The sequence below is a fragment of the Manis javanica genome, chromosome 13 (genome assembly GCF_040802235.1).
Source record: "Manis javanica isolate MJ-LG chromosome 13, MJ_LKY, whole genome shotgun sequence".
Classification (NCBI taxonomy): Eukaryota; Metazoa; Chordata; class Mammalia; order Pholidota; family Manidae; genus Manis; species Manis javanica.
Genome location: NC_133168.1, coordinates 59,112,105 through 59,138,863, shown reverse-complemented (window position 1 = coordinate 59,138,863; position 26,759 = coordinate 59,112,105).

Genomic DNA, 26,759 nt, shown 5'->3' with positions numbered 1-26,759 from the left:
ATTATCTTTACAATTAAGTCATTACTCACAAATAAGAAAGAATTACCAAGGGACATTGTCCATATTCATGTGCAGGCCCTGAATTACATTTCAGTCCTTTTTCATGCTTCTGGTTTACTCAAACCAGAGATTATCTGGAAACCTTTCATTGCTCATTTCTGATGACTTTAGCTGGGCCATTATACCTACCAGACTTTTTAGTCCTCCAAAGCTTCAATCATCATTCATCCTCTATTCTGTACCCCACCTTCCAAACTTGGAATAATGTTCAAACACACCACCCTATTCATCTCCTGATTTACACAGGTGCACATGGAGATATTCAAAATCAGAATTAAGAAAGCTTCAAACCTACATGCAAATGAACATGTTCTATGTAAATAAGCTAAAAAAAATCAGATTTGTATGTAGTGTTATTGCTTGGCTAAATAAACAAATTAAGTAAGCATCTAAGCGTGTAGCCAAGAATAAGCAATAGCAATTATGGTAAACTGCTGTTGAAGCATTAATCTTGTGTTTTAAATTTATATGTGAAAAGACATGAAAAATGGATAATAACATCTGGAAATCTTCCTGTACCTCCAATACTCATGAAATTATATGAACTGTGTGCTTATGAAGTCATCACCAAACTTTTTAGTAAGTAAACTGAAACTTGTGAAATTGACACTATAGGAAAATTATGCCAAATAACATCAAGGTTGGTTATTTCTGCACAGAAATAATAATGCTAGGGGGGAGTGGCAGATAAATTCCATCCTGGAAAGGGAAAGCATTATTTAAAAGGCTTATGCAATTAAAAACAATGTTTTTATGACAAAACAGCGTTATTCAAGACATAGTATGAGCTACATATTTATTTTTATTTTTAAAGATAAAAAAGCCAAAAGAGCATTACGGGTTAACAAGTTTTGCATAGATGCCCTAGGCCGGAGCTTTGGCAACCACTGGAGGCCTCTTATGTCAGTGCATACGGTACTGCACAACCTCATGAGTCCGTATTATGTTTAGTAGGGCTGCTGCAACAAACTGCCACAAACAGTGACTTAGCCAACAGATACTGGTTTCCTCGCGGTTCCCGGAGGCTAGAAGTCCAAGACCAAAGTGGGTTGGTTCCTTCTGAGGGTGTCACACGTCTCTCCCCTAGCTTCTGGTGGTTGCTGGCAATCTTTGGCATTCCTCATCTTCTGCTCCTAACCCCAGTCTCTGCGTTTATCTCCACATGGTACTCTTTCTGTGTACAGTTCTATCTCAGAATTTCCTCTTTTCATAAGGACAGCAGTCATATTGGATTTCAGGCCCACCCTATTCCAATAGGACCTCAACTAATTACATCTGCATCTTAATTCCAAGTAAGGTCATATTCTGAAGTACTGGAAATTAGGATTTTAATATTTAAATTTGAGGGCGGGGACACAATTTAACCAATAGTTCCCATTCACATAAATCATATCTGTGTGGTAACAATGAATCTGTCTTATAGCACAATGTTATTCTGAATGAGAATCATGAAAAAGGCAGGGCACTCTGAATTATTTTTTTCTTCAAGGCAAGAAGAGCTCATGTCAGTAGACTCCTTCACGGGTGATAGCAGTACTGACTCAGAAATGTACATCATAGTGTGCTCAGAGACAGGTATCTGGATTTGAGAACTCATTCTACCACTTTCTAAATAGGTGAAATAGGTGAAAGGGATAAAAAGGCACAAAAACTCAGTCATATTATACATTAGTTATGGTAATGAAAGTACAACATAGAGAATATAGTCAATAATTCTGTAACAGCCTTCTACATTGACATATAGTAACTTAACTAGTTGGGGTAGCCATTTAATAAAGTAGATAACTGTTGAATTAACTATGTTGTATACCTGAAACCAATATAATATTATATATTAACTATGCTTCAATAAAAGATTTTAAGAATTAAAATTAAAATACAAGGTATACATATATTGAATCATCATGTACACCTTAAAATGTCACATTGCACAACCAAAATATATACAGTTTTTGTCAACCGTTCCTTAACAAAGCTGGAAAAGATTTTTAAAAACAAGGAAAATAAAGAAATGTATACATAAAATATGTAATTTTGGAGGCGGAGCCAAGATGGCGGCATGAGTAGAGCAGCAGAAATCTCCTCCCAAAACCACATATATTTATGAAAATATAACAAAGACAACTCTTCCTAGAATAGAGACCAGAGGACACAGGACAACATCCAGACCACATCCACACCTGCGAGAACCCAGTGCCTTGCTAAGGGGGTAAGATACAAGCCCTGGCCTGGCAGGACCCGAGCACCCCTCCCCCCAGCTTCCTGCGGGAGGAGAGGAGTCAGAGCAGGGAGGGAGAGGGAGCCCAGGACTGCTGAACACCCAGCCCCAGCCATCTGGACCAGAGCACAGACACAGTGCATGCATAGGGTCCTGGATACTAGGGAAACAGGGCAGCAAGACCAGTGAGCGGGTCCCTGAGGCTGGTGCCTGAGGAAAAGAAAAGCAAGTGGCCTTTTTATTTTTTCTTTTCTTTGTTGTTGTTTTGTTTTGGCGAGTGCTTTTTGGAAGTCTTAAAGGGACAGGGCAGGACACTTAGTCCAGAGGCAGGGAATCTGAGGATCTCTGAGCACTCAAACCCCCTGGGCAGCAGGGAGCACGGAGGCCCCTCATGGAGATAAATAGCCTCCCAGCTACTCCCCCTCCAATGCGGCTCCACCATTTTGGAGAAGAAGCCCGAGACAGGTCACACCCACACCAGCAGCGGAGATAAACTCCATAACAACCGGGAAGGAAACAGAAGCCCTGTCTGTGCACAGCTGCCCAGCACAAGCCACTAGAGGTGGCTATTCTCCCAGGAGAGGAAGGCCACAAACCAACAAGAAGGGAAGTTCTTCCAGCGATCACTTGTCAAAGCTCTGCAAACTATTCCTATCACCATGAAAAGGCAAAATTACACGCAAACCAAGATCACAGAGACAACACCAGAGAAGGAGACATACCTAACCAGTCTTCCTGAAAAAGAATTCAAAATAAAAATCATAAACATGCTGACGGAGATGCAGAGAAAAATGCAAGAGCAATGGGATAAAGTCCGGAAGGAGATTACAGATGCCAGGAAGGAGATTACAGAAGTGAAACTAACTCTGGAAGGATTTATAAGCAGAATGGATAAGATGCAAGAGGCCATTGATGGGATAGAAACCAGAGAACAGGAACGCATAGAAGCTGACATAGAGATAAAAGGATCTCCAGGAATGAAATAATATTAAGAGAACTGTGTGACCAATCCAAAAGGAACAAAATCCATATTATAGGGGTACCAGAAGAAGAAGAGAGAGAAAAAGGGATAGAAAGTGTCTTTGAAGAAATAATTGCTGAAAACTTCCCCAAACTGGGGGAGGAAATATTCAAACAGACCACGGAAATACACAGAACTCACAACAGAAAGGATTCAAGGAGGACAACACCAAGACACATAATAATTAAAATGGCAAAGATCAAGGAAAAGGAAAGAGTTTTAAAGGCAGCTAGAGAGAAAAAGGTCTATAAAGGAAAATCCATCAGGCTATCATAAAACTTCTCGACAGAAACCTTACAGGCCAGAAGAGAATGGCATGATATATTTAATGCAATGAAACAGAAGGGCCTTGAACCAAGGATACTTCTTGAGACATTTAATACATTCAGGATTTTAAATTTTTTATTACAGATATTTGCATTTGCACAAATGTTAACTAAAACAATTTAAATATGATGGAGGGATTAAACAATTCCCAGACAAGCAAAAGCTGAGGGAATTTGCCTCCCACAAACCACCTCTACAGGACATCTAACAGGGACTGCTGTACATGGGAGCACTCCTAAAAAGAGCACAGAACAAAACACCCAACATATGAAGAACGGAGGAGGAGAAATAAGAAGGGAGAGAAGAAAAGAATCTCCAGACAGTGTATATAACAGCTCAATAAGCAAGCTAAGTTAGGCAGTAAGATACCAAAGAGGCTAACCTTGAACCTTTGGTAAACACGAATTTAAAGCCTGCAATGGCAATAAGTACATATCTTTCAATAGTCACCCTAAATGTAAATGGACTTAATGCACCAATCAAAAGACACAGAGTAATAGAATGGATAAAAAAGCAAGACCCATCTATATGCTGCCTACAAGAAATGCACCTCAAATCCAAAGACATACACAGACTAAAAATCAAGGGATGGAAAAACATATTTCAGGCAAACAACAGCGAGAAGAAAGCAGGGGTTGCAGTACTAATAGCAGACAAAAAAGACTTCAAAACAAAGAAAGTAACCAGAGATAAAGAAGGACACTACATAATGATAAAGGGCTCAGTCCAACAAGAGGATATAACCATTCTAAATATAAATGCACCCAACACGGGAGCACCAGCATATGTGAAACAAATACTAACAGAACTAAAGGGGGAAATAAACTGCAATGCATTCATTTTAGGAGACTTCAACACACCACTCACCCCAAAGGACAGATCCACCAGGCAGAAAATTAGTAAGGACACAGAGACACTGAACAACACAGTAAAACAGATGGACCTAATAGACATCTATAGAACTCTACATCCAAAAGCCACAGGATATACATTCTTCTCAAGTGCACATGGATCATTCTCCAGAATAGACCACATACTAGCCCACAAAAATACCCTCAGTAAATTTCAAAATATTGAAATTCTACCAAACAATTTTTCAGACCACAAAGGTATAAAACTAGAAATAAATTCTACAAAGAAAACAAAAAGGCTCACAAACACATGGAGGCTTAACAACATGCTCCTAAATAATCAAAGGATCAACAAGCAAATTAAAATAGAGATCAAGGAATATATGGAAACAAATGACAAAAACAACACAAAGCCCCAAATTCTGTGGGATGCAGTGAAAGCAGTCCTAAGAGGAAAGTATATAGCGAACCAGGCACACTTGAAGAAGGAAGAACAATCCCAAATGAATAGTCTAACATCACAATTATTGAAACTGGAAAAAGAAGAACAAATAAGGCCTAAAGTCAGCAGAAGGAGGGACATAATAAAGATCAGAGAAGAAATAAACAAAATTGAGAAGAATAAAACAATAGCAAAAATCAACAAAACCAAGAGCTGGTTCTTTGAGAAAATAAACAAAATAGATAAGCCTCTAGCAAGAATTATTAAGAGAAAAAGAGAATCAACACAAATCCATAGAATCAGAAATGAGAACGGAAAAATCACGACAGACTCCACAGAAATACAAAAATTATTAAAGACTACCATGAAAACCTATATGCCAACAAACGGGAAAACCTAGAAGAAATGGGCAACTTCCTAGAAAAATACAACCTTCCAAGACTGACCAAGGAAGAAACACAAAAGTTAAACAAACCAATTACGAGCAAAGAAATTGAAGCGGTAATCAAAAAACTACCCAAGAACAAAATCCCCGGGCTGGACGGATTTACCTTGGAATTTTATCAGACACACAGAGAAGACATAATACCCATTCTCCTTAAAGTTTTCCAAAAAATAGAAGAGGAAGGAATACTCCCAAACTCATTCTATGAAGCCAACGTCACCCGAATACCAAAACCAGGCAAAGACCCCACCAAAAAAGAAAATTACAGACCAAGATCCCTGATGAATGTTGGTGCAAAATACTCAATAAAATATTAGCAAACTGAATTCAAAAATATATCAAAAGGATCATACACCATGACAAAGTGGGATTCATCCCAGGGATGCAAGGATGGTACAACATTCAAAAATCCATCAACGTCATCCACCACATCAACAAAAAGAAAGACAAAAACCACATGATCATCTCCATAGATGCTGAAAAAGCATTTGACAAAATTCAACATCCATTCATGATAAAAACTCTCAGCAAAATGGGAATAGAGGGCAAGTACCTCAACATAATAAAGGCCATATATGATAAACCCACAGCCAGCATTATACTGAACAGTAAGAAGCTGAAAGCATTTCCTCTGAGATTGGGAACCAGACAGGGATGCCCACTCTCCCCACTGTTATTTAACATAGTACTGGAGGTCCTAACCATGGCAATCAGACAAAACAAAGAAATACAAGAAATCCAGATTGGTAAAGAAGAACTTAAACTGTCACTATTTGCAGATGACATGATATTATACATAAAACACCCTAAAGACTCCACTCCAAAACTACTAGAACTGATATCAGAATACAGCGAATTTGCAGGATACAAAATTAACACACAGAAATCTGTAGCTTTCCTATATACTAACAATGAACCATAGAAAGAGAAATCAGGAAAACAATTCCATTCACAATTGCATCAAAAAGAATAAAATTCCTAGGAATAAACCTAACCAAGGAAGTGAAAGACCTATACCCTGAAAACTACAAGACACTCTTAAGAGAAATTAAAGGGGACACTAACAAATGGAAACTCATCCCATGCTCGTGGCTAGGAAGAATTAATATTGTCAAAATGGCCATCCTGCCCAAAGCAATATACAGATTTGATGCAATCCCTATCAGATTACCAACAACATTCTTCAACGAACTGGAACAAATAATTCAAAAATTCATATGAAAACACCAAAAACCCCGAATAGCCAAAGCAATCCTGAGAAAGAAGAATAAAGTAGGGGGGATCTCACTCCCCAACTTCAAGCTCTACTACAAAGCCATAGTAATCAAGACAATTTGGTACTGGCACAAGAACAGAGCCACAGACCAGTGGAACAGATTAGAGACTCCATACATTAACCCAAACTTATATGGTCAATTAACATTTGATAAAGGAGCCATGGACAAAGAATGGCGAAAAGACAGTCTCTTCAACAGATGGTGCTGGCAAAACTGGACAGCTACATGTAAGAGAATGAAACTGGATCACTGTCTAACCCCATACACAAAAGTAAATTCAAAATGGATCAAAGACCTGAATGTAAGTCACAAAACCATAAAACTCTTAGAATAAAACATAGGCGAAAATCTCTTAGACATAAACATGAGTGACCTCTTGAACATATCTCCCCGGGCAAGGGAAACAAACGCAAAAATGAACAAATGGGACTATATCAAGCTAAAAAGCTTCTGTAGAGCAAAAGACACCATCAATAGAACAAAAAGGTATCCTACAGTATGGGAGAATATATTCGAAAATGACAGATCCAATAAAGGGTTGACATCCAAAATATATAAAGAGCTCACACACCTCAACAAACAAAAAGCAAATAATCCAATTAAAAAATGGGCAGAGGAGCTGAATAGACAGTTCTCTAAAGAAGAAATTCAGATGGCAAACAGACACATGAAAAGATGCTCCACATCACTAATTATCAGAGAAATGCAAATTAAAACCACAATGATGTATCACCTCACAACAGTAAGGATGGCTACCATCCAAAAGACAAACAACCACAAATGTTGGCGAGGTTGTGGAGAAAGGGGAACCTTCCTACAGTGCTGGTGGGAATGTAAAGTAGTTCAACCATTGTGGAAAGCAGTATGGAGGTTCCTCAAAATGCTCAAAATAGACTTACCATTTGACCCAGGAATTCCATTCCTAGGAATTTACCATAAGAATGCAGCACTTCAGTTTGAAAAAGACAGATGCACCCCTATGTTTATCGCAGCACTATTTACAGTAGCCAAGAATTGGAAGCAACCTAAGTGTCTGTCAGTAGATGGATGGATAAAGAAGATGTGGTACGTATACACAATGGAATATTACTCAGCCATAAGAAGAAAACAAATCCTACCATTTGCAACAACATGGTTGGAGCTAGAGGGTATTATGCTCAGTGAAATAAGCTAAGGAGAGAAAGAGAAACACCAAATGATTTCACTCATCTGTGGAGTATAAGAACAAAGGAAAAATTGAAGGAACAAAACGGCAGCAGAATCACAGGACCCAAGAATTGACTAACAGGTACCAAAGGGAAAGGGACTGGGGAGGATGGGTGGGTAGGGAGGGATAAGTGGGGGGGAGAAGGAAGGAGGTACTATGATTAGCATGCATAATGGAGGGTTGGAGAAAGGGGAACACAGAGAAGACAAGTAGTGATTCTACAACATTTTGCTACGCTTATGTACAGTGACTGTAAAGGGGTTTGTAGGGGGGGACCTGGTATAGGGGAGAGCCTAGTAAACATAATATTCTTCATGTAATTGTAGCTTAATGATAACAAAAAAAGGAAACAAAAGGGGGATAAGGGGTATTACTCCCTGGTAGGATAAAACTTACTGGAAATCAATGATTAAAGCATGCTTTAAATATCCTTAATTTTGATCATTTAAAGGGGGTCAGCTTTGGAAGTACTTTTTTCTGATAATATTTCTTTCTCTTAAAAAAAAGAAAAAAAGACAGCAGTTCCTGTGTGGTGATCTGCAATAAATTCTTCACATTGATATAAAGGGTATATCAAAGTGTGGGCAAAGGGTTTGTTTGTGTTTATATAGAGGATCAAAGCATAATTTGGCTACCCAGAAAACGAATTAAGATACAATATGAAGAAGAACTTACAACATTCTCTGGAAGAGTCATTCCAGAAGATGAACATCAAAAAACTTCAACAAAGATCCTGGCGCTGTTGCAGTTGTAGCTGCATTCATCCCACCAGTTCCTGGGCTCGCCATTGGAATGAAAAAGGAGATATCTAAGGTGGCCTGTGCATACAATAAAACAACAAATTTGACTGAGTCTATACTGTCGGAATTCAACCAAGAATTAGGAGAAGTGCAAGTTGCAGCGCTCCAAAATCTTGCAACTACAGACTATCTACTGTTAAAAAGAACATATGGGATGTGAACAGTTCCCAGGAATGTGCTGTTTTAATTTGTCTGATTTTTCTCAAACTATTCAAATTCAGTTAGACAATATCCATCATATCATTGATAAGTTTTCACAAATGCCTAGGGTGCCTAACTGGTTTTCTTGGTTTCACTGGGTATGGCTGGTTATTGTAGGTCTGCTTTTGTTATGTAACTGTATTCCTATTACGTTAATGTGTGTATGCAATTTAATTAGTAGTTTAAAACCTATACATGCTTATGTTACTCTACAAGAAGATATGTCAAAGAAATAATCAATCTTCCCATGTTTTCTTCCATCTGCTACTTCTATAGGTTTTCTTCTTCCTTCCTAATTATAACCCTTAAGTAGAATTCATGCCTCATATCGAAATTACTGAGTATCATAATTCTTCCAAGTGGTAAAGATACCTCAAGACAAATGCTGGGCATAAAAGCCACAGGGCATAGATCTGCAAAAAAGTGAAAAGCTAACCTTTTCAAACAATATTGCTTCTCTCTCACTTACCAACTTTACATTTCCCTGTATGGCCCTGGAAGATGATGGTTAGCCAGAGACAGGTAAGATTCCTCAAGGGAGGAACGACCTAAGACAGGCACAGTCCCAGGGGGGCCATCAGGTGAGAAATTGGGGATCAACAGAGGGGAGGCTTAGAACCTCACCCCCCCCCCGTGTTTTGAGAGAAATCTTCTGCATCCGTGGATGTTTTGTTGCCCTTGTCTAGCTTGGATTAACACATAGTCTACAGGCACACACCTGATCATCTACAATTGCTCTCCTACAACACTAAACTATGTTTTCTACCTTTATCTTGCATCTACCTACCACTTCAGCATTTTATTTTAAGAAAATAAAAATAATAATAATAATAATAATAAGGGAGAAATGTGAGATTCACATATAAATCAAGTATAAAAATCTAACGAATATTCATATTTGATCTGTTTGTTTATAGTTCATAATGTGTGATCAAAACAGAAAGTTTCTGTGATGAATGCCCTTGCACTCTTCACTATATAAGAATTTGTTCACCATGGAAGAACTTGTTCGTTATGCTTCAGAAGATTGGAGACTGTTGAGAATTAGGCTTGGGGTTGATTTAATGATTGTGCCTTGAGTCCTCTATACAGAATTTTATTGTTGTTAACAACCATTTGATCAATAAATATGAGAGATGCCCTCTCAAAAAAAATTTGTAATTTTTTTCTATATGGATACCTTGATTTAGTATATTGCTTTTTTAATTCATGTTGCTGCATGGATGACTGGGTGATTCTTTTTTAATGATGAATAGTATTCCATAGTATAGGTATACCACAATTTAGATATACCACCATTTTTATGTACTGATGAACATATGGGTTATTTTCAGCTGGAGGTTTTGCGTAGAGCAGCCATGAATAATTGGGCACAAGTTTTTGTATTTAAATTTTTATTTCTCCTTGGCAAATACCAAACGAGTGGGATTGTTGGTCATTTGGCAAGTATATACATTATAAGAAATTTCAAAATTGTTTTCCAAAGTACCATTTTGCATTCTCATTGATGATATTTGATAATTCTCATTGTTCTATTTTTCTCATTAACACTTGTTATTGTCAGTCTTTCTAACTTTTGTCATTCAAGAGTATGTATAATGTGGTTTCAATTTACATTTCCATAATGATCAATGATATTGTGCATCTTTAGTGAGCTTATTGGTCATTTTCATATCTCCTTTGGTAAGCGTCTTTTCAAACTGTTCTCCTATTAATTGAGTTGCTTTGTCTTTTGTAGGTATAGAGAGGTCATTTCTAGAGTCTGGATACAAGCTCTCTATCAGATAGGTTTTGTGAATAGTTTTTTCTGATACATAATTTACTCATTTATTTTCTTAACAATATCTTTTGTATAGGAAATGTTTTTAATTTTCACAAAGTTGAATTTCTCAGGATTTTTTTCTTTTATGGTTCATTCATTTTGTATAAAATTTAAGAAGTATTTGCCAATCCAAGGTTACTAGATTTTCTTATATTTTCTTCTAGAGTTTTATTATAATTTTATGTTATTTCATTTTACAATTAAGACTATGGGTCATTTCCGGTTAATTTTTATCTATGCTGTTTGATAAATATTGAGTCTTTTGATTCATGATCATGTATTTCTCCATTTATTTAGGTCTTCATTACTTCCTCTAAGAAACATTTTTCACTCTTTACAGGGCATGTCCTGCACATATTTTCTTATATTTATCTCAATGCATTTTATATTCTGATTCAGTTGTGGTGCTATTGTGGATACTAATGTGGTCTTTTTCAATTTTGAGTAATGGTGTCATAAGGGATTTTACTTCTATATTCATAAGGAATATCAGTTTCTATTTTTTTTCCTGTAGTTTTTGTCTGGTTGTTGCATTAATCCAATACTGGCTTTAAAAAGTTGATTAGGAAGTTTCCCTTATATATATATATATATATATATATAGTATAGAATTGGTATTATTTTAATCTTTAATATATGTGCATTTCTAAAATAAATTATCTAGGTTTTGGGTTTTCTCTGTGAGGAAGGTTTTATCTGCACATTCTATTTCCTTAATACATAAAAGGCTATTTCATTATCTCACCTTACGTAGTTTTGATAGTTTACATCTTTCAAGGAATTTGTCAATTTCACCTAAGTCACTTAATTTATTGACATAAAATTTATATCATTCCCTTATTCTCTTTTAATGTCTGTAAAATCTGAACTGAGTTCCCCTTTCATTCCTGATATTGGTAAAGTACATCTTCTGCCTTTTTTTCATGATCACTTTGACTGCAGTTTTATTAATTCTATTTATCTTTTCAAAAACCCATCTTTAGATTAATTTATGTTCTCTACTGTTTTTGTTTTCAATTTTATGATTTGTGTTCTTTACTCCTATATCAGTGTCTATTTGGATTTAACTTTTTCATTTTTTTAGTTTCTTAAAGTAGAGTAAGTTATTTTTAACCTATCTAGATCCTGTCATATAAATGAAACACTTTCTGTAACATATATGCCTTGTTTGTGATTAATATAGGCAAGAAAAATAATTAAGATTTTTAAATCATTATTTGAAAATAGTGTTTCTGGCAAAGGAACTATTGATATATTATTTTTATATTGGTTTGTGGAATATTAAATAAATAAATAAAGGAAAGGTTTGTGAATATTAAATAAAACAAATGATATAAATGAGTTGGCATAGTACCTGATCTTGGGAGATAATGGACTCAAAATTTTTTATTGCTCTTTCTGTCCTTTAAGGTATGACATCTACATGTGTAAAGATGTGTACTTCCTTTAAGATTTTTATGTTGCTTTTTTCCTATTTTCAAATGATTTAGAAAGATTTTAAGGGATATTGTTGTAAATAATTTTCATTATCTAAATTTCAGCTCTACATTAAAATCTTGAGGATTCTAGAAAGATTTGTATTATAATACAGCACAAAGAACTTGATCTAATTTTCTAATTATATATATATTTATATATATGTCACCTAAGTTAGCAAGTCATTATGGCATATTTCTAACTATGGATATAAATATTATATTCCATTATCATGATTTCATTTCACTAATGTAGACTAATACAATTAACTCCAAATTTCAGTCTTCTCTTTTTCCAAAACATAAGATAAAGCAATGTTCTTTGGCAGAATAGAAATACAAGCATGATGGTAGTTATTTTAGAACTGGGCTGAGAGACACTTAAGATTCAAATGAATAACATGTGCTTAACAAGGAATATGATTGGTCTGTTTCCAAAAATAAAGTAGAATATTTTATTTTGTGAACTTTATAATTCTAAAAATATTTTGTATGTGCTTTGTCAGATGAAAAGAAAAAAAATGACATTATTAGCATTTTTTGGTAATTTATTAGTATATTTGCTAATGAGGATTATTTACTTAGAGAATGTTTTTATTAGTATTGCTTATTTTACTTGAAAAAGCATATTGCTATAAAAATACTTTTAGCATCCCAGATATTATCAACTGTTTTTTTTAAATGAAATATCACTAATATACAATCTTATGTTGGTTTTATATATACAACACAATGGTTCAACAGTTGCCCATATTATTAAATCCCTACCCACACTACCTCAGTTACTGTCTGTCAACATAGGAAGATGTTACAGAAGCATGAACTATATTGTCCGTGCTGTATTACCATCTCTGTAACTGACTTATATTATGTTGAGACATTTTGTGCACTTTTATCCCCTTAACACTCCTCCCAACACCCCAACCCCTCCACCATGATAACCACCAATCATTTCTCAATGTCTGTGATTCTACTGCTACTTTGTTCACTTTGCTCTGTTTTGTTTTTAGAGACCACAAATAAGTGAAATCATATGGTATTTGTCTTTCTCCACCTAGCTTATTTCATTTAGCATAATACATTCTGAGTCCATCCATGTTGTTGCAAATGGCAGGAGTATTTTTTAGGGCTGAATAATATTCTGTTATGTATATGTACCACCTCTTCTTTATCCATTCGTCTATTGATGGACACTTAGGTTGCTTCCATAACTTGGCTATTGTAAAAAATGTGGTGATAAAATAGGGGTGTATATATCTCTTCAAATCAGAGATTTTTTTTTCTTTGGGTAAATTCCTAGAAAGTAGAATTGCAGGGATCTATGATATTTCTAATTTTAGTTTTTTGAGGAACCTCCATACTGCTCTCCACAGTTGCTGCACCAATTTACATACCCACCAACAGTGTAGGAGGGTTCCTTTTTCTCCACACCCTTGCCAATATCTGCTATTTCTTGTCTTATGGATAGTGACCATTCTGAATGGCATAAGGAGATATCTCATTGTGGTTTTGATTTGCATTTTCCTAACAATTAGTGATATGGAGCATCTTTTCATGTGCCTGTTGTCCATTTGCATTTCTTCTTTTGAAAAACATCTGTTCGGGTCCTCTGCCCATTTTTTAATCAGGTTCTTTGTTCTTTTCATGTTGAGTCATATGAGTTCTTTATATATTTTGTATATTAACCCTATCAGATAGTTCATTTATGAATATATTCTCCCATACTATAAATTCCATTTTTGTTCTGTTGATGGTGTACACTGCTACACAGAAGTTTTTAGTTTGATATAGTCCCACTTGTTCATTTTATTTTGTTTCCCTTGCTTGAGGAGATATATCGAGGAAAAAACTGCTTATGCTTGTGTTCAACAGATTTTTGCCTATGCCTTCTTTTAAGAGTTTCATGGTTTCATGTCTTACATTTAAGTCTTTGACCCATTTCAAGTAAACTTTTGTGTATGGAGTTAGACAGTAAACCAGTTTCATTCTCTTGCATATAAAACATATAGTCCAGTTTCCCATCACCATAGACAGAAGAGACTGTCTTTTCCCCATTGTATATCCAGGGCTCCTTTATCATATATTAATTAACCATAAATGCATGTATTTAATTCTTTGTTCCCTACTTTGTTCCATTGATCTACGAGTCTGTTTATGGTGTCAGTACCATACTGTTTTCAGTACTATAGATTTGTAAATATCTTGAAGTCAGGGAACATAATCCTAAGTTTGTTCTTTCTCTGCATTGCTTTAGCTATTTGGGGTCCTTTGTGGTTCCATATGAATTTTAGGGTTATTTGCTCTAGTTCATTGACAAATGCCACGGTATTTTGATAGGATTGCATTGAATCTGAAAATTGCTTTGGACAGGATGGCCATTTTGACAATAAATATTAATTCTTCCAATCCATGAACATGGGATAGATTTCCATTTATTTGTATGTTCTATCATGAATGTATGTTGAATTTTGGCAAATGTTTTTTTCAACATCTATTGAGAAGATCATGTGGTTTATATACTTTATGTTAATTTGGGGTATCACAGTTATTGATTCATGAGTATTATACCATCCTTGCATCCATAGAATAAATCATACTTGGTTGTGAGGGATGATCCTTCTGATATATACTTGAATTTGGTTTACTAATATTTTGTTGAGGATTTTTGCATCTATGTTCATCAGTGATATTGGTCTATAATTTTCTTTTTTGTAGTGTCTTTGTCTGCTTTTGATAGTAGAGTGATGCTGGCTTCATAAACTGGATGTGAAAGTATTTCCTACTCTTCTGCTTTTTGGAATACTTTAAGAAGGATGGGTATTAACTCTTCTTTAAATGTTTGGTAGAATTCACCTGTGAAGCCATCTGGTCCTCTAGTTTTGTTTGTTGTGAGTTTTTTGATTACCAGTTGCTACTAGTAATTGGTCTGTTCAGATTTTCTGTTTCTTCCTGGGTCAGTCTTGGAAGGTTGTATTTTCTAGAAATTTGCCCATTTCTGCTAGGTTGTCCAATTTATTGGCATATAATTTTTCATAGAATTGTCTAAGAATTCTTTCTATTTCTGTATTATCCATTGTGACTATCCTTTTTGGTTTCAGATTTTGTTTATTTCTATACTCTTTATTTTTTTCTTAAGTGTGGCCAGGGGTCTTCTATTTTGTTTATTTTCTCAAAGAACAAGCTCTTGGTTTGACTGATATTTTTCTATTGTTTTGTTCTCTATTTAGTTATTTCTCCTCTGATTTCTATTATATCCCATCTAGTAACTTTGGGTTTCATTTGTTCTTCATTTTCTAGTTCCTTAATTGTGAATTTATACTATTTAGGATTCTTCTTGTCTCTTAGGGTAGGCCTATATTGCTATGCACTTCCTTCTTGGAACCAATTTCATGGCATCCCACAAATTTTGGACTGTTGTATTTTTGTTTTCATTTGTCTCCATGTATTGCTTGATTTCATTTTTCTCCTTGTATTTGATTTGTTCATTTGTCCATTAATTATTTAGAAGCATGTTGTTTAGCCTCCATGTGTTTGGGAGTTTTTCTGTTTTCTTTGTGTAATTTATTTCTAGTTTCATACCATGGTGGTCTGAGAAGTTGCTTGATCCAATTTCAGTCTTTTTGAGTTTATTGAGGTGCTTTTTGTAGCCTACTATGTGATCAATTATAGATTATGTTCCATGTGCACTTGAGAAAAACGTGTATCCTGATGCATTTGGGTGGAATGTTCTGTACATATCTGTTAAGTCCAACTGAACTAATGTATTGTTTAGTGTCTCTGTTTCCTTTCCTCTGTTTTCTGTCTAGTTGATCTGTCTATTGATGTAAGTGGTATTTTAAAGTCTTCTAATATGAATGAGTTACAATCTATTTCCCCCTTTAATTTTGTTAGTATTTGTTTTACATATTTAGGTGCTCCTATGGTGGGTGCATTGATATTTATAATGGTTACATCCTCTTATTGAATAAAGGTTATATTATCCCCTTACTCATTATGTAATGTTCTTCTTTGTCACTTGTTACTTTCTTTGTTTTGAAGTCTAGTTTGTCTGATATAAGTACTACTGCTCTTGCTTTTTTCTTCTTACTATTTGCATGAAATACCCTTTTCCATCTCTTTACTTTCAGTCCGTGTGTCTTTGGGTCTGAAATGAGTCTCTTGTAGGCAACCTATATATAGGTGAAGCTTATTTCTTTATCCATTCTTCTACTCTATGTCTTTTGATTGGTACATTCAGTCAATTTATTTAGGGTAATTATTAATAGATGTATACTTATTTTCATTTTATTCATTGTTTCCTGGTTGTTTTTGTAGTTCCTCTCTTCCTTTCTTCCTCTCTTTAAGTAGTCTTCTCTTGTTATTTGATGGTTTTCTTTAGTGTTGTGATTGGATTTCTCCTTTTTAATTTTTTGTTTATCTATTATAGGCTTTAGCTTTGTGGTTGCCATAAGGGTCATGCATAGCTTCCTAACTGTATAACTGCTTGTTAACAGTTTGTTTTTTCTCATAATAGAGGCTTTTGATTGCCTCAGAAAAAGTTATCTTCTTTGTATTATATTTAGATTAGACATTTCATAGGCATTAGAACAGTGAAAATATGGTACTTTTGATTGGTGTTTTCAAAGTTGGTGCACTCGTGCATGTTTTCATATGCTTTGAAAAATTTTATTATACAATAAGATGTCATTCAACGTGAGAGATAGCTGCTGAAGGTAAGCCTAATATAGTGTAATCTACATATAGTGTTTTTCCATAGCTCATTCATATCTTATGTAACTGGAAAACAAAAGCAACAAAATATTTTTGTGGCTGTTGCCATAGTCAATAATCTCCCTCTGTGAGCCTTGTCTTTTTCATCTTCTGATGTTAGAAACAATTCCTTCTTTATTTGACAGCTTCATATTTGATTGACTGTTACTGTTACCATGTGTCAATCTCTGCAAATGTTAAGCTTGCTGAGTGTAACTGAGCCATTGGTATCAAGAACTGGCAATTCAATGATTATAGTGTTGAAACCAACTCAGATACAAGCTTAATGGGCTAAATATATTTTGATTAAAGTACTAACTTGAGAGCCTTACCTGATTATAGCTATTCCATTTTTTTCTCTAGCATCTCTAAAATCAACAGCTATTCTCACATACTGATTTCTTTGTCCAGCTGTTCCTTATCCTTTCTTAACTTGATAAGATCTATTTTGGATTCTTATCATAAATTCATGCTCAATGGTATGGTGATGTTGAAGGGATATCAGGCTCAATTTTCTACTCACTTGCTTCATGATAATAATTGATGCATTACTTTCATAAGCCAAATTTCATCTGTGCACTGACAACAATCACACTAATGAGACAGTATATATAAAAACACACTTGACGTGTTAGGGAATGCAAGGTACTGATTTAACTAACAGCTCATTTTCTTTATACCATGACTAGCAAAAATGAGGAATATTTTGAAACTTTAAAACAATAGTTTCTGGTGTGCCAGTAAATTTTTACCAGAGATAATTCTGCATGATTTATAACGCCCATATTTATAGAATGCTAGGACTCAATATCTAATGCTAAAGGGTGGCAATAAAGTGGGAAAAAATAAAGATGCTTGTCTTAAACCTTAAAAGGCCTTTCTCCCTTTATTAAAAAAAATTACTCACCAAATTAGAAACTTATCTTTTGATATTTAATTCCAGAAGTCTGGCTTGTGGAAATTAAAGCTGATTTCATTTCCCATTTTATCTTTTTCCATATGCCCTACCACTCATCACAAACTATCATCAATATTTATAATGTAATATAAGAGAGCCTGTACTGCCCCCTTATTTCCTTGTTTATGTAACAGCATCTTATTAGAAAAGGCTGTAGAGACTGAATAGTTTTGGTGTGCGTGTTTCCATTACAATGCTCTTTTTCCAGTGTCACAGCCACTGCACTTGTCCTACATAAATAGTAGGACTTGCTTTCTCTTTTTGTTATGACAAATCATACACTATGTTCTATCACCCCACTTAGCTATAAATACAATGGTTATGCAAAACTATGTAAGCATTCATAGCAGGAAAGTGGTCAACCACATTTTCAGAATAGAAATACCGATTTTTAAATAGCTGTGTGTTCTGCCTTTGCCTGCTGCTAAATCTATCAACATACATCTAAGGGTGGTTACAAAATTTATAAATAGTTCACCACAAACACATAAATTGCCTGAAACGGTAAAGAGGAAAAGAACTCGATAAGGATTTTCAAGATTTAATCACATGCTTCATTTCCTGTTTGTCCCCCAAATTCAAGTAGTATTTTCCTTTCCCCCGATATTTATATATTATCCGACTCGACAAACTTGTTTGTTTTATTTTCTTTGTCCTTTCTCTGATCTTTGCGCCTTTAGCCATGGCATTCCATTCATCTCTTTAACGGAATTATCTGTATTTATTATGGATAATTATGAAACATCCTTGAATAAGTAGAGGCCTTTCCTGAGCAAATAGAGATTTTATTCACATAGCTGACTATGATAAATCCCTAAAAAATAGGTATTTATATGTATTTAAGCGATTTCTACCACCGTGATCAACATTCTGGAAGAGCCTGATCGGGAAAACCCGAGACAAGTCCAACACCAATGGTACAGCCCTGGTCCTTGACACCGGACTTTGACATAGTATATTTATGGAATTGTGTTCAAACATCGGAGACAGTTGTTAAAATGTAAATTTATCTAGCCAGAAAAATATAATATGAATGTTGCAAGCCTTGTCCATCCTTTAAAAAGTTGGAGAATTTTAAACTTTGAAGTAGAATTTGGACTGATAGTTTTGTTCACAACTTATTTCTTTTGATGACCAGGAGAGAAGCATAAGGGAAGGCAGGATAAGGATATATCATGGATATGTGGTTTATCATGGATTTTCCAGGTAACTGGAAGTGCAAAATAGTGTGATAAGTATGAAAAGCGAGGTAGTCAGCAGAAGAACACAGAGTATTAAGGTGATGGAGAAGGTACAGGGACACATAGAGAGTGAAAATAACATTATTTTTCACTCATCCTGGTCTGGGATAATTCTTGGTGCAAATAACTTTACATGTACCTTTACTGCTGAATATATACTAATGGTATAATCTGGAATAAGAGATCTTGCAGGTAAGAAAACAAGAATTATATTTCACATTGTGAATGATATTTACACTATTAACATTTAGTAGTACAATCATTGATGTTGGCAAGATTAAGACTTTCTGGAAACCAATCATTCATTCATTCCTATGCTTCTTTCTGAGAAGATTAACTCCAGGTTTGAATACTGATTTTCAAAAAGGCCCAGATCCTTTAATGTAAACCAGAGAGCACAAAACTTCTATTCCTGAATGTACTCTCCAAAATATTTTAACACCAAGGATAAGCCATTTTTAAGTAGCATGTATGATCCATATTTTATATCAGTATTCAACTCAGAATTTCTCATTATTAGTACTGAGCTAGACACTGGACATATAAGGTTTTGAGGGAGAGTAGAGTTCGTGGTGATGAATTTTCTTGGCTAAAGTCTGTGCACCGACTTATACGGACTTAAATGGGCAACAATTTTTATCTTAGCTAGATAAGCAAATATTAAATCTTATCAACAGCAGATTCCATTAGTTAGAGGATTTTAGAACTTATCCCCACAAATTAATGTTATCAATATTATAAATTAAGTTTTCTATACAAAGTACGATATAAACCAAATTTAGAAAAGGAAGGGGCAGCTGCTGTTTCCCAAGAGAAGGAACACAACAATTTATCTTCTAAAGTAAAGCAGTTATGTCTCCATCACATGTATTAACTTCGTCATTCTCTTTCACTTTTCTTTCCCTCTCAACTCTTTGTCTCTCAAAAACCTTACTTAAGCCCTCCTCTCAGATCTGTGTTCACATGCTTGAACCCATATCTATATATTCCTTAAATTAAAAATCTGTCTATAGCCAGAAACAAAGTCTACTATCTCCTGCTCTCTTCATCTGTATATTTTATTCCTCTGTATGATAATTATGATAAATATGATAATTTTTGCCTAACTTAATTTCAACTTAACTGTATTTATCACTACATTGATTTTTGCTGCCCATCTCCTGAAATGCCATGTTTATTTATTTATTTCTGTAATCTTAATCCTTTCCTTGCCTCTTTTTTTTTCCTATTTAGTTATTTTTCTTGGCATTGATAAAACACTAAGGTAAAGAGTGGATCCAATAGGAGCATAAGGACAAAAACCCAAGAAGTCTAGTCATTGAAGTCTAGTCATCCTAAACAAAATTCTAGGAAAAATAGATCTAATATTTTGAATAGACTTTATTCTTTCTTAAAATGGAAACAAGTGCAACTTATAGCTGAAATCTCCTTCTCTGATCTTATCTAGCAATTTATGGTATTTCCTGTCAGGTGAGTGAATCCTGTCTGTCTCCATTGCCAGTCCTCCATTCCCATTGCTCAGTGTTACTCATTTAGAACTCTTCAGTGGCCTTCAATAACACCACTGTACTAAGATCGTAAATATGTGTAGTTTTAAAGACTCTGTCCAGGTGATCATTTTACGGTGCAGCAAAGTGGGAAAATAATATAAGTGCATTTTCCATATGATACAGGAAAACAATGAAAGCTTAAATAAAAGGCCTTGACTATGAGTGAAGCTTGTCTCATTTGGGCGTATCCCAGGCAACCTGTGGAATTGGACAAGGCCTATTTTTTTTTATTATTGAAGTATCATTGATATTCAATCTTACATTGGTTTCAAGTGTACGACAGAATGGTTCAACAGAACAGGGCCTATTTTCTTTAAGGGAAATATAGTTCTATTTTCTATCAAAAAATATAATTCAGGAAAAAATCAAATATTTCCTTATGCTGAGGGAAATAATAAAAAAAGCAAGTAATGCTGGGATTAAAGACTTTTAGTCTCTTAATTATTAGATACCACTGATTTCTGCTTACCTAAAGGTGTGTAATGTATGGGTTAACTATCTGTGAAATGAGACAGTAATCTATGGGGCGGTATAATGCTGAAGGCAAAAGGTCTAAGCTGAAAAACTGTGTGTATGTATGTGTGTGTATTGGCACAGATGCATGCACTGCAGATATAAGATTTCCAAGAGAGACAATGTCGTTAAATCATATTATAATTTTTAAAAATGTTCCCAACAAAAATATCTGGATAAGTATATAAGCAGGATTCTTCTGCAGAAAGCTTTATTCTTCAGCTCTTTGTGAAACAAATGAGTTGGGCAGGACCCAGAGGGGAAGGAGAGGCTTGCTTATATAGTTCTCATGCTCTGACCTGGTTGGTGCGGCTCCATATGCCTTATTAGCATAACCATTTGGTGGGTCTCATTGGTCCTTATGCCAAGGCGCAATTAGCATGTAGTTTAGTGGTGTGGGATGATTTGTCATTAGGAAGTTCGGGGCCTTCCGGCTGCCCTGCATGGGGCGCTATTTTCTGAGCACGGCTGCCAACATCTCCCCCTTTTTTGTCTAACAGAAGCTCAAGGCGGAACTTGCCAGCAGAGGCGGAGACAGAGGCCTGACCTCCATCATACTTCCTGATGCCCCCTTTTTGGAGAGGGGTTCTGGGCATCTACCCCTATGCAGTCAGGCATGCCTCTCAGAGGGGTCCAAGACCTCTTGCAGTGCTTTGCCTCGCATCCTCTGGCTGGCGTTGGGACCGCTTGGTACAAAGGGTTTGGACCCTTTTTCTCAACCCTCTTGCACCATGAGCTTCTTAAAGAAAGCTGTGATTAAGCATTGAGGTACTCGGGCCTGGTGCAGTGCCACATGGGCTCAGGGTGCAAGAGCTACTTCAAGCTAAAGCTGAGCTTCCTTCTTAAGCATGTTGAGCCACACTTGGGGAGAGGCGCCAACGTCTATCGCCATTAGGGCTTGAGCAAGGATCACCTTGTCCTGCTTATGTTGGTTGCGGAGTCTGCATAACAACCAGAGTAGGAGCATGAGACCTCCAAGCATGAACACGCCCTTCCCAGCCATGCCCGCCCACTCCTTGACGTGGGAGAGAGCTCTGAGGAACCAGGAAGAGAGTCCTTCTGCTACGGAGATATCTAGACAGGTGGAGCTGATGTGGATTATTTCTCGCCGCAGTTCTTCTAGTGCTCCATCAAAGTCCTGGGACCAGTTTCCTGAAAGATACTGGGACAGGCCTCGTGACAGATTAGTGAAAGCATTTAATACTTCTGTTAGTGATCCTGGCTTGTTTGTGGCTCTGTAATATGGCTGCGGCTAGGCCCGCGTTGGTGAGTGGCCCTCCTATTTCTCTACAGGCTTTCAACCAAGCGTGTATCCCTTTCTGTTTCCAGGGTGTTATCGCCTGTCTGCATTCCTTGGTACATTGTTCAAATACTAATTGCTCTACCAGGGGCATCACTTGTTCCTGATCTCCAAATATTCTGCCTGCGGCCTCCATCATACGAGCGACAAAGTCAGAAAATGGCTCGCTCGGCCCCTGAATAATTTTTGTCAAATTGCCTGATACTTCTCCTTTGTTGGTGAGGGCTTTCCATGCCTTGGCAGCGCACGTGTTTATTTGTGCGTATACCTTTAAGGGGAAGGCGGTCTGGTTGGCTACCCACTGTCCTTGGCCCGTCAGCATATCATATGACCACGCAGGCTGTCCTTCGGCCGCGTTTGCGCGTGCCTGGGTCATACTGATATCATGCCACAATGCCTTCCATTCTATGTATTGCCCCATACTAGAAAGGCATGCCTTAGTTACATATTGCCAGTCTGCGGGTGTCATGGCTGTCTCTGTTAATCTCTCAACTTGTGCTATGGTATAGTTAGCACTGACTCCATAAGCCCGAACGGATTCTGCTAACTCCTTAACTTGTTTATGGCTCAGGGGCTGGTGAGAGCGTACACCGTTATCCTCAAATACAGGAAACATTTGTCTAATTGCCTGAAGAGTATCTGGGTGGCAAAAGGAGAGTGCGCCACTCACGTAAGGTGGCGGGGCAAAGGGCGTCGGGGGACACCCTGCTTTCATTTTTTCCTTGGTCCGCTTTTCAACTTTGCTGGTTCCCTTACTTCTACACTCTGCGGTTTTATTTTCTTCCCCTTCCTCTGCGGACGTTAATTCCTCCTCAGATTCCCTATTGGAGAGTTGGAGGTCCCTCAACTCTTTCCAGGGGTATTTACTATTTTCTCCGAGGCGATCGTCACTCGCTTCTCGGGGCTCTTTCGCTTTTGCCCTAGGCGGGCTTTCTCCCTCACTCTGAGGTTTCTTTACCTTCGTTTTTGTGGCCTTTTTTCGGCCGCGCGCGCTCTCTGTTTCCCGTTCCGTTTCTGACATGCTCTCTTGGATATCTGTCAATGCTCTCTGACCTTCTTTTATTACCTTTTCACATCTCTCATCTTGCAGACAAGCTCTAATCAGTTTCCAGAGGGGCCTGGTGCCTCCCCTCAGGCTACCCTCCTCCTCCTCTCTATCAAGATCTTTCCCCAGTTTGTCCCAGCTCGGGATTGAGAGGGACCCTATAAGTAATTAGGAAGTATTCAGAGACATGGTCTAAGATAGTCTAAGACAAAACAGAACAGTTGAATGATTCTGAAGAGAAGTTGTTGGAGGTAGTTTCATGGCATGATTTAGCTCATTCTTTCTTCAGTAAGAGTGAAAAACAGTACAGAATAGAAAGGAATAAGAGAGTTTGGCCAGTTGGCATTATTATCTCCTTTAATGAAAATAAATAATTAATTGAAATAGCAAAGGGAGCTCTTTCTCTTTCTATAATATAAGGTTGGCAAAATAATATTATGAAGTTTAGATACCTTGTTAGAATTCTATTCACAACAGTGAGCTTTAATGATTTTAAAGGGCTAATGTAAAACAAATGATTGCAGTGAGATTTCTTAAGGTATGTTCCCTAACCAAGTAGAAGATAGGAAACCCCTAAAGTTATTTTTAGACACCACTTCCCATTGGTAATGACAAGTAACCTATCCAAAAACAAAACTGGGTCAGCTGACAGAGAACTCACCTACACATTCCTGAGCTCTCACCCTTTTTTTTTATCCTTTTCTGAGGAAAATGTACTTCATATCTGAAAAACAATGTGAACAAATTTTTTAAAGGATAATGTAGCAATCTATTCATTTAGACAGTTCATAAGATGGAGGTAATGATACCTATTCAAAGTGTAGCTTTAAGAATTAAATATGGAAGTGCCAGTTACAGTTAATTAACAGATGAACAGACCTGTTTTTTCAATAAGCATTTACTGAGTGTCTACTCCGAGGAAAGAGTTATGCCTTTAAATACTGGCAAAATAAAGACTAGTAAAAGATAGACACTCTCTTCAAACAGCTAATAGGAGGGAAAAGGCATGTGAAAAATAAGGGCACATTCAAAGAAGGTATGAGAATTCATGACACCCTGAAGTTCAGTTCTTACATGTAGGGATGAGATCATGAGGGATTTCATAGAAGAGAGGCACATGCTTTTCCAGGTACTACATGGAGGTGTGAGTGTTCCAGATAAAATGCTTTGAACACTTAAAAAGTGAAGCACACATCAAAATACTGACAGCATTCTTCAACCAACTGGAACAAATAGTTCTAAACTTCATATGGAACTGAAAAAGACCCTGAATAGCCAAAACAATCATGAGAAGGAAGAATAAAGTGTGGGGGGGATTATACTCCCCAACTTCATGCTCTACTACAAAGCCACAGTAATTAAGACAATTTGGTACTGGCACAAGAACAGACCCATAGATCAATGGAACAGACTAGAGAGCCCAGATATAAACCCACACATATATGGCCAATTAATATATGATAAAGGAGCAATGGACATACAATGTGGAAATGACAGCCTCTTCAACAACTGGTGTTGGCAAAACTGGACAGCTACATGTAAGAGAATGAAACTGGATTACTATCTAACTCTATACCCAAAAGTAAATTTGAAATGAATCAAAGACCTGAATGTAAGTCATGAAACCATAAAACTCTTAGAAAAAAACACAGGCAAAACTCTCTTGAATATAAACATGAGCAACTTTTTCCTGAACACATCTCCAGGCAAGGGAAACAAAAGCAAAAATGAACAAGTGGGACTACATCAAACTACAAAGCTTCTGTACAGCAAAGGACATCATCAGTAGAACAAAAAGACATCCTACAGTATAGGAGAATATATTCATAAATGACAGATCCAATAAGGGGTTGACATCCAAAATATATAAAGAGCTCATGTGCCTCAACAAACAAAAAACAAATAACCTGATTAAAAAATGGGCAGAGAATATGAACAAATACTTCTACAAAGAAGAAATTCAGATGGCAACAGGCACATGAAAAGATGCTCCACATCACTAATCAACAGAGAAATGCTAATTAAAACCACAATGAGATAACACCTCACACCAGTTAGGATGGCCAATATTCAAAAGACAACAACAAATGTTGGCAAGGATGTGGAGAAAGGGAAACCCTCCTACACTGCTGGTGGAATGTAAATTAGTTCAACCATTGTGGAAAGCAGTATGGAGGTTCCTCAAAAAACTCAAAATGGAAATACCATTTGACCCAGAAATTCCAGTCCTAGGAATTAACCTATGAAAACAGGATCACAGATTCAAAAGACATATGCACTACTATATTTATCACAGAACTTTTTACAATAGCCAAAAAATGGAAGCACCTAAGTATCCATCAGTAGATGAATGGATAAAGAAGATGTGGTACATATACGCAATGGAATATTACTCAGCCATAAGAAGAAAACAAATCCTCCCTTTGCAACAACATGGATGGAGCTAGAGGTTGTTATGCTCAGTGAAATAAGCCAGATGGAGAAAGATAAGTACCGAATGATTTTACCTATCTGTGGAATAAAACAACAAAGCAAAAACCGAAGGAACAAAACAGCAGCAGACTCACAGAATCCAAGAATGACTAACAGTTACCAAAGGGAAAGGGACTGGGGAAAGAGTGTGGGAAGGGAGGGATAAGGGGATTAGGGGGCATTATGATTAGCACACATAATATAGGGGGGCACAGGGAAAGAAGTATAGCAAGAGAAGACAAGTAGTGACTCTGTAACATCTAATTATGTTGATTAACAGTGACTGTAATGGGATATGTGGTGTGGACTTGATAATAGGGGGAATGTAGTAATCACAATGTTGCTCATGTGAGCAAAAGATTGTATATCAATGATACCTTAATAAAATAAATAAAATAAAATAAAAATAAAAATAAAATAGAAAGAGTGAGGCACATGTGTAAAGACCAAGTATTTGAAAGAGAAAGTGCCTTATGAAATTACAAACTAAGTATAGAACAGATATTGTATACATATATGTTGAAATAATTGTCTCTCTAAAGATAGAGAAGAAACAAAAAATAAAAAGAAAAGGTTGCTGACATAAAGTTGCTATGAACAATTCCGTATAGGTTTTTGTATGAACATAGGTTTTCATTTAGAATAAATGCCTAGAAATGCATTCCTATATCATATGGTAAATGCATGTTTAATTTTTTAAGAAAACATATGGACACAATAGATTAAAGAAACAAGGAACAATTAGTCAAGTACTTTTAAATGAAATATAAAATATACAATAAATT